The sequence below is a fragment of the Phoca vitulina genome, unplaced genomic scaffold, assembly GCF_004348235.1.
Source record: "Phoca vitulina isolate PV1807 unplaced genomic scaffold, GSC_HSeal_1.0 scaffold2, whole genome shotgun sequence".
Classification (NCBI taxonomy): domain Eukaryota; kingdom Metazoa; phylum Chordata; class Mammalia; order Carnivora; family Phocidae; genus Phoca; species Phoca vitulina.
In genome coordinates, this window is record NW_022589705.1 from 71382820 (window position 1) to 71392173 (window position 9354).

General features: G+C 46.4%; 1 protein-coding gene across 1 annotated transcript in view; it reads left to right on the forward strand.

The window, feature by feature from the left end:
• Positions 1–6404: 6404 nt before the first annotated feature.
• RHBDL2 (rhomboid like 2) overlaps positions 6405–9354 on the forward strand; it is a 48751-nt gene continuing 45801 nt past the window's right edge. Inside the window, exon 1 of the mRNA XM_032432683.1 lies at positions 6405–6533. The gene's annotated coding sequence lies outside the window, so the exon portion shown is untranslated. The remainder of the gene's footprint in view (positions 6534–9354) is intronic.

Here is a 9354-nt window from a genome sequence, read left to right on the forward strand (position 1 = left end):
ATAGAGGACAGTATGGAGGTTTGGGGCGCCTGGGTGGCTCAGTCGGTTAAGCATCTGTCTTTGGTTCAGGTCATGATCCCAGGGTCCTGGGATCAAGTCCTGCAGAGAGCCTACTTCTCCCTCTCCCTCTGCCCCTCCTCCCTGCTTGTGTTCTCTCTCTCATGCTCTTTCTCTCTCAAATAAATAAAATATTAAAAAAAAGAAGACAGTATGGAGGTTCCTCAAAAAATTGAAAATAGAAACACCATACAATCCAGCAATTCCACTACTGGGTATTTACCAAGAAAACAAAAACACTAATTCAAAAAGATATATGCATCCCTATGTTTATGAAACCATTATTTACAGTAGCCAAGATATGGAAGCAACTCAAGTGTCCATCCACAGATGAATGGATAAAGAAGATGGGATATGGGCGCCTGGGTGGCTCAGTTGGTTAAGCGACTGCCTTCGGCTCAGGTCATGATCCTGGAGTCCCTGGATCGAGTCCCGCATCGGGCTCCCTGCTCGGCAGGGAGTCTGCTTCTCCCTCTGACCCTCCCCGCTCTCATGTGCTCTCTCTCATTCTCTCTCTCAAATAAATAAATAAAATCTTTAAAAAAAAAAAAGAAGATGGGATATATATAGATACACTGGAATATTACACAGCTATAAAAAAGGTAATGAAATCTTGCCATTTTTTGACAACATGGATGGACCTAGAGGGTATTATGCTAAATAAGATAAGTCAGACAAAGACAAATACCACATGATTTCACCTATATGTGGAATCTACAAAAGCAAAGCAAATGAACAAACAAAACAAAACAAAACAGAAACAGACTCATAAATACAAAGAAGAAACTGGTGGTTGCCAGAGCAGGGGAAGGTGGGAGGTGGGGGGAAATAGGTAAAGGGGATTAAGAGGTACAAACTTCCGATTATGAAATAAATAAATCACAGGGATATGAAGTATGACATAGGGAATATAGTCAATAAGATTGTAATAATTTTTTTTAAAAGATTTTATTTATTTATTTGACAGAGAGAGGCACAGCGAGAGAGGGAACACAAGCAGGGGGAGTGGGAGAGGGAGAAGCAGGCTTCCCGCCAAGCAGGGAGCCCGATGTGGGGCTCGATCCCAGGACCCTGAGATCATGACCTGAGCCGAAGGCAGACGCTTAACGACTGAGCCACCCAGGCGCCCCAGATTGTAATAATTTTTTATGGCAACTATACTTATCATGGTAAACATCCCATAATGCGTATAAATGTTGAATCACTATGTTGTGCACCTGAAACTAATATAGTCTTATATGTCGAGTATACTTCAATTAAAAAAATGAAATAAGCAAAAAAAAAGTAGACTGGAGAAAAACAGTGTGCATTTTATGCCCCACATATGTAAAGCCAAAAGGGAGGGTTATATATGCACATTCACACAGATTATCATTGGAATGATAAATAGGAAGCTGATAAAAATCAATGATTCTTGGGAGGAAAAGGGGGGCGGGTTTGGAGGATAAAGGCAGGTAAGAGATTTGCTTTTCATTGTCTACTGGTGATGATGTTTGAATTTTTTTTACCATGTGAATGCATTACTTATTAAAATAATTTTTAAAAAAGTAGCATTCAGAGACTGAATAAAAGGGAATGGGTAGTATCTGAGACAGATGGGGTAGATAGCATGCTCAACGTCTGCACTAAGCCCCACTATCCAGCTTGCCTACATTGCAGAGGCTGGGAAGTTAAAACCGCACTTCCATGACCTTCTTGGAGCTTGGTCTCTGGATGTGTTTTAAGTTCCCCAGTCAGATACACTCTAGGGGGCTTGAATCTGGAACTGAGTTTCTCTGGGGGAGAAATGAGGCACCATGTGAGGGTTTAGGATGTCATGGTTCTGGAACCAACAGCTCTGACGCTGGCTTCTTTTCTCTCAGATCTTGGCTAAAGGGGTGTGTTCTTGGAGCCAATAGTTGGGACAGTAGCTTCCCAATTTCCTAATTTCCTGATGTGGAAGAAGTAACAATTTTTAAAAAAGATTTTATTTATTTATTTGAGAGAGAGAGAGAGAGTGTGTGAGAGAGAGAGCACAAGCAGGGGGTAGGGGTAGAAGGAGAAGCAGACTCCCCGCCGAGCAGGGATCCTGATGCGGGACTCCATCCCGTTACCTCGGGATCATGACCTGAGCTGAAGGCAGATGTTTAAGTGACTGAGTTACCCAGGCGCCCAAAAGTAACAATCCTTTTCAACTTATAGTAACCCTCTTTATCTCTGATAACTTTGTTAACTTAAATTCTATTTTGTGTGATATTAATATAACTATACCAACTTTCTTTTGGTTAGTTTGACCATATTTTTACATGCTTAAAAAAAATCTTTTGGGAGCGCCTGGCTGGCTCAGTCAGTGGAGCATGCAACTCTTGATCTTGGGGTTGTGAGTTCGAGCCCCATGTTGGGTGTAGAGATTACTTAAAAATAAAACCTTTAGGGGCACCTGGTGACTCAGTTGTTAAGAGGCTGCCTTCGGCTTAAGTCATCTCAGGGTCCTGGGATCGAGCCCCGTATCTGGCTCCCTGTTCAGTGGGAAGCCTGCTTTTCCCTCTCCCACTCCCCCTGATTGTGTTCCCTCTCTCGCTGTGTCTCTCTCTGTCAAATAAATAAATTAAAAAAATCTTAAAAAAAAAAAATAAAAACAAAAAAAATTTTAAAAATCTTTTTTATACTTTAAACTTATATAATGTTATATGTCAATTATATTTCAATAAAAACTCTCAACCTTTCCTACTTTCTTAATTTTGGGGTGTGTCTTCTTTAAATAGATTTGTTCATTTAGCCTTAGTTTATTCCTGTTTTCTCTTAGGAATCCCTTAGATATCAGCCAAGGTTAGTCATGAATTGAAAAGGATTTTTTTTTTAGATTTTATCTAGTGTTTTGGGGTCTGCTGTACTGGGTTTTCTGTGAATGTTTACTATGTCTTTTTTCATAAACAGAATACGTTTTAAAAAATTCATGTTTCATATATTTTAGACATATAATGCTAAATCCCAGAAGGAAAGCTACCTTATTGGGATATTCACATTTGCAGTTTATCAGAATTTATCAGAATTCAGCATTTGGGAAACATACTCCAGGGAATCTGGAAGAATATAATGAGTAACTTTATGCAGCCTAGATTATATTGCTTCCTGTTGAGTGGTCTAACACTCTGGGGCCTTGAACTATTCCATAGACCGCACACCTCTAGGGACTCATCTGTAGTTTTACCACCCACTACCAATCACAATTCAGACAAGAACCTTGGTGGCCAGAAGCTACAGAGATATGTCCTGACACCTGCTGGTGACTGAGGGAGCCTTCACCTGCTAAAGATGGGAACTGTTGATGCTTCTGAGTTCAAAAGTTCAACAAACAATTGTTTCACACTTTTGTGTCAGACTTTGGTGTCATTGCATGGATACAAAGATGAAACAGAGTGGGTTACTGCTCTTGAAGAATTCATAAACTCAGGGCATGCCCTTTAGTGAGGAAAGAGAAAGACACATATACCAATAATTTAAATACTTTGTGGTAGGTGTTATGATGCGTGTGAGATAATAAAAAAATATGTACTGGTCTCTCCTAAGTTCCTGGCACAGAGCTCCTAAAACCCTTGTAAATTCCTAAGTGATAAGAGCACTAGGAGCATCTTTTGTTCTATTGAGGTAGCTCTGGGTGGGTTCCTGGATGGCTCCTAGATGGGGCTGGTCACCAGAAAGACCGAGCCTCGATTTGAAGCTTGGAATTTTCAGCCCTGCCCCTCCCATTTCTATAGAGAGAAGAGGGGCTTAGAAATGGAGTTAGTAATTGATCATGCCTATGTGAGGAAGCCTCCATAAAATCCCGATAGTATGGTGTTCAGAGAGCATCCAGATCCGTGAACCATCCATGAATTGGGTGGGTACATACCCCTTCTGTTTCCATGGGGACAGAGCTCCTGTGCTTGAGACTCTGCCAGACTTCACCCAATGTTATCTTTTCATCTGGCTATTCATTTGTATCCTTTATCATATACTTTAATAAACTGGTAATGGTAAGTATTTCCCTGAGTGAGCCACTCTAGTAAATTAATCAAACCAGAGGAGAGGGGTATGGGAACCTCTAATTTGTAGCCATGTCAGATAGATGTTGTGGGTAACCCAGGTACTTACTATGGGGCATCTGAAGTGGGGGACAGGCTTGTGGGACTGAGCCCTTAATCTGTGGGATCCGATGCTATCCCCAGGTAGGAGTGTCAGAATTGAGTTAAATTGTAGGACATCCAGATGGTATCTCAGAGAATTGCTTGGTGGGGAAAAACCCTCTACACATGTGACCAGAAGTGTCAGAAGTGAAGTGTTGTATATGAGTAGTAAAGGAGACACACAGGAGGGAAAGACTCCCCCCCCCCCCCCCCCCCCCGCCCAACAATGCGGTAAGCTCAGAGTGCAGGGAGGTTAGTTTACTCTGCATCTCCACACGAGGAACTCTCTGTAGCTCCCAGATTTACTGCTTTTCATTTCAGCTACAGGCAGAGACAGAGTAGAGTCTTTCTGCCCCTAACGCAAATTTTTAGGAAAGGGAAATTAACGGCCCCCCCCAACCCCAGTTAAATGTCCTTCTCTGGTCCTATAACTGTGACCAATCTTGGTCACAGATGCTGCGCTGAGCTGGCAGGATACTTGGCTCTTGTCTTTCTATAGCACTCAAACCTGAGTCAGTCCTACCACCTTCTTTGCCTGAGCAGTTAAGAGCTGCTGGAGAAAAAAGCCACACAAGCATCTGTAGAAATTTCAAATGGAACATCCAAATGGGACAAGATCCCCTAGGTCTCGTGATGGTGGTTGGGTGGTAAGGGATGGTGCTGGGGGGTGGGGGCGGGTAGCCTTGCAAAGACTGATTCGATGGAGGGGGGGGGCGCCTGAGTGGCTCAGTTGTTTAAGCATCTGACTTCAGCTCAGGTCATGATCTCAGGGTCCTGGAATCAAGCCTGTGTTGGGCTCCCTGCTCAGCAGGGAGTCTACTTGTCCTCTCCACACACTCATTCTCTCTCTCTCTCTCTCATATAAGTAAATAAAATCTTAAAAAAAAAAAAAAAAAAAGACTGATTCAATGGCCCCAAAGGGGCATGATCTTGGTGAATTCACCAAGTTCAGGGGAAGGCTCTGAATTTTGCAAGCTAGAAGCATGAGCTTCATATCTCAGAACCAAGGGGCACCTGGCTGGCTTAGTCGGTAGAGCATGCAACCTGTGATGTCAAGGTTGTGGGTTTCAGCCCCATGTCAGGGGCTTAAAATTTTAAGATTACTTAAAAATAAAATCTTAAAAAAAGAAAATCTCATGGGCGCCTGGGTGGCTCAGTCGGTTAAGTGTCTGCCTTTGTCTCATGTCTCAGAGTCCTGGGATGGAGTCCTGCTTTGGGCTCCCTGCACAGTAGAGAGTCTGCTTCTCTCTCCTGCTCATGCTCTCTCTCTCTCAAATAGATACATAAAATCTAAAAAAAAAAAAAGTCTCAGAACTGAGTTTTTTTTTTTTTTTTTAAAGATTTTATTTATTTATTTGACAGAGAGTCACAACGAGAGAGGGAACACAAGCAGAGGGAGTGGGAGAGGGAGAAGCAGGCTTCCCGCCGAGCAGGGAGCACAACGTGGGGCTCGACCCCAGGACCCTGGGATCATGACCTGAGCCGAAGGCAGACGCTTAACGACTGAGGCACCCAGGCGCCCCAGAACTGAGATTTTGTAGGTACTGATTCACATTAACAAGGTTCATAAGCAACTGATGTACAAATCCTAAATGAGAATTAATTAATTTACAAAAAGTACTTAAGGGCATATCAACCCTCCCCAGGGCCTAGTGCAATGGGAATTATTCTCAAAATGCATTGAATTAATAATCAGAAACTGGTAAACCTATTTCACGAGGGGCGAAGGTAGAATCAGTTTGGTAGACAGAACCCAGGGGGCTTGTGACTAAATCTTTGCCGAGGGTCACCAAGTCACTCCAATCTGGTGTCCAGCGCCACATCTGGCTTCCCACCCCAGCACCACCAAAGGCAGAGTGACAGAGACCACCCTGCCGAGATCTTTCCCCAGGGCGCTGAGCGGGGAAGGAAGAAGACTCAGACGTAGGCAGGAAGGTAGGACTTGGAGGAGGAATGGAGTTCAGTGCCGGGGCCACAGAGAAAGAAAGATCAGAGACTGTCCCAGGCTCCCTGGCTCAGACCCAGGCAGGCGGAGGGGAGGACTCATTCATCCTGGGCCAGCCCAGGAGTGAGACCGCAGAGCTGCCTCGCCCGGCCCAGGCCGCGTGTCAGGGCGGGGAGGGGATTTCATCAGGCTCCCTCCCCCTGGGCCGGGCGCCTGGGAACCTGTTGGGACGATTTTAGTTTGCGGAGGGACGGAGGAGTTCCTGGCAGGGCGGGAACTTCAGGGAAACAGAAGCAGCCCCTTGGCCCGGGCAGCCTGGAGCGCGGCGGGCAGCCTGGAGCGCGGCGGGCAGCCTGTCCCGGCTGGGACGACGAGGGCCTCGCGAGGTAAGTTGAGGGAGCTGGGACCGGCCGAGGGCGGGCCTCCCTGGGGAGAAGGGGGCGGGGCAGGAAGCGCCCCCGGGTAGAAAAGCCGGAGTCCCGGGGCTCGAGCGGGAAGCAGCCGGCCCTGGGGCTCTCCTGGCATCCTCCCTTCCGGACTAGTCTTCAGGATGGCCGCTTGGGATCCTGCAACATTTTAAAAGTAGCATGTTGAGGGGCGTCTGGCTGGCTCAGTCGAAGGAGCATGGGACTCTTGATCTGGGGGGTCGTGAGTTCGAGCCCTAGGTTGGGTGTAGAGATTACGTAAATAAATAAATAAATAAATACGCGTTAAAAAAAAATAAAAGTAGCTAGCTGAGTCAGGAGTGGGGGGCTGTCTCTGGCTTCTTCCCCAGGGACATGGTGGGGGGGACCAGGTAATGCCGTTCTCCTTCCCAGCCCTGCTCAATCACTGGCCTTCTCGCCCTTCATCCCATTTTCCACGATAACCAAAACCCCTCCCCACCTTTGTCCCCCAATTTTCCCCGCCCCCCACTCCCCCCTGCAGCTGAGCCAGTTCCTAGCCCGCCTGGGTTGGCCGACCTCTCCCCTGCCCCTCACTGGAGACCACAGCCAGGGAAGACATTCTCTCGGCTTCTTCCTGCTAGGCGCCTCCCTCAGGGTTGTTTCCTCCTTCCTGGTACGGTTATCTGAGGGATTTCAACTCATTCGTTTATTATTCACTTGTTTATTCCTCACTGTTGGAGCGTAAACCTGCGTTCTGGGGGAGGGGGCACACAATCTCTGCTCTTCCTGGGAATAGGGAAACTGACCTTTATTTCACACACAATTAATAACTATAAGCTGGTGGGCCGTGTGGCCTAGGGTAAGATTATCTTGGAGTTGTCCGGACACTTGGATTCCCATCCCACCTGTCCTGTTTACTTCCTGAGCCCCGGTTTCCTCATCTGTAAAGTGGAGTTGCTGTGAAGACGATATGAGAGATGCGTGTCATCCTCAATAAACACCAGTGCTCTTACTCTTTCCCTTCTTCTTCGGCCCGTCCTGCGGCGCCCCTCCTCCCGCCACCTCCCCGGATCTATAAGACCGCCCCTGGTCTTGAAAGCACTTAGGCAAAAGTGTAAACCCAGAATGGGTAGGGAAGGGAGAGGTGGAGAAGGGAGAGGGAGGCTCAGAAGGGGTGGGGGTGGGGCTGGATAGGGGAAGGGGCCTTCCGTGTGTCTGAGGTAAGAACACCCGACCAGGGCTGGGACTCCAGGGGAGGGAGATGAAGTTCCCCGGAGGCTCTCCTGTGGTGTTTCTGAATTTGCACTCACACTGAGCAAGTGATGGGAAGTACCAATTCCTAAAACCACTCTGCCTGGCCTCAGGTTAAGGGCTTTTAAATGCATTATCTCATTGAATCATAACCCTGTTATGATATTATTATCCCCATTTTACAGATGAGGAAATGGAGATACTAACAGGCTAAGGCTAAGGGATTGCCTAAGGTCACATGGCTAGTAAGTATGTTCATGGAGTCTCTGGAGATTCTCTCTCTCTCTCCCTCTCCTCTTGCCCCTTCCCTGTTTGCTCTCTCTCTCAAATAAATAAATAAAATCTTACAAAAAAAAAAAGAAGTTTGCTAGGAGAACAAATTGGAGAAGGAAGCTATTCTAGCGGAGAGAGACGCTCATGAAAAGGCCTAGTGGAGGGCTGGAGCTGGAATTGCTAGGGGCTCAGTACGGCTGAAGTGTAGTGTCTATGGAAGAATGAAGGATAAATAGGCAGGCCTCAGGCCGTGAGCCTTGTTAAGGAAACTAGATTTTACACCAGGTGTATTGGGTAACCATTGAAGGGATTTAGCAAAAGGAGGACACCATCTGACTTGTATTTCAGAAGTGTGGCTGATGCATGGGGGTCAGGGAAATGGCACCAAGATCTCTAGGTCTGACAGGGTTCCTCTCTGTCTGAGGAAATGAACCTTCCTCTTTAGGACCTGGGTTAGGACTTGCTTTTTAGGACTTCATAATGGTTCATGAAGGGCCTCCTAACTTGCCTTGTGTCCTGATCTACTGTGCTTTGTCCTCAGCTGTATGCTGGGTGACTGCTAATCTATTCTTTTCTTTTTTTCAAGTGATTTACATTTGTATAATCTGGAGCAAATTCTGGGGTATTCTGCTTGCTGATTTGTGCTCTATTAGAGAAAGGAGAGAGATGGAGTTGCGGGGGCAGGGGGGCACCAGGAATTATGTTGGGCTCAGAATGTGCCCCGGGAGTTTGTGTTGAATATAGAACTGGGGGTATATGGATGTGGATAGCTTTCAGAGAATCAGTTTCCAGGCCCTCAGATTCCACGGATATTCCTTCCTGAAAGCAATCTGACTGGATTTTTTTTTTTTTAGATTTTGTTTATTATTATTATTTTTAAGTAGGCTCCACAGCCAGCATGGAGCTCAGTGTGGGACTTGAACTCATGACGCTGAGATCAAGACCTGAGCTGAGGGGCGCCTGGGTGGCGCAGTCATTGGACGTCTGCCTTCCGCTTGGGTCGTGATCTCAGGGTCCTGGGATGGAGCCCCGCATCGGGCTCCCTGCTCAGCAGGAAGCCTGCTTCTCCCTCTCCCACTCCCCCTGCTTGTGTTCCCTCTCTCGTTTTGTCTCTCTCTCTCTGTCAAATAAATAAATAAAATCTTTAAAAAAAAAAAAGACCTGAGCTGAAATCAAGAGTCGGACACTTAAAACCACTGAGCTACCCAGGCGCCCCTGACTGGATTCTTTTAAGTTCTCCTTGTGAACTCTCCTTCCTTCCTTCCTTCCTTCCTTCCTTCCTTCCTTCCTTCCTTCC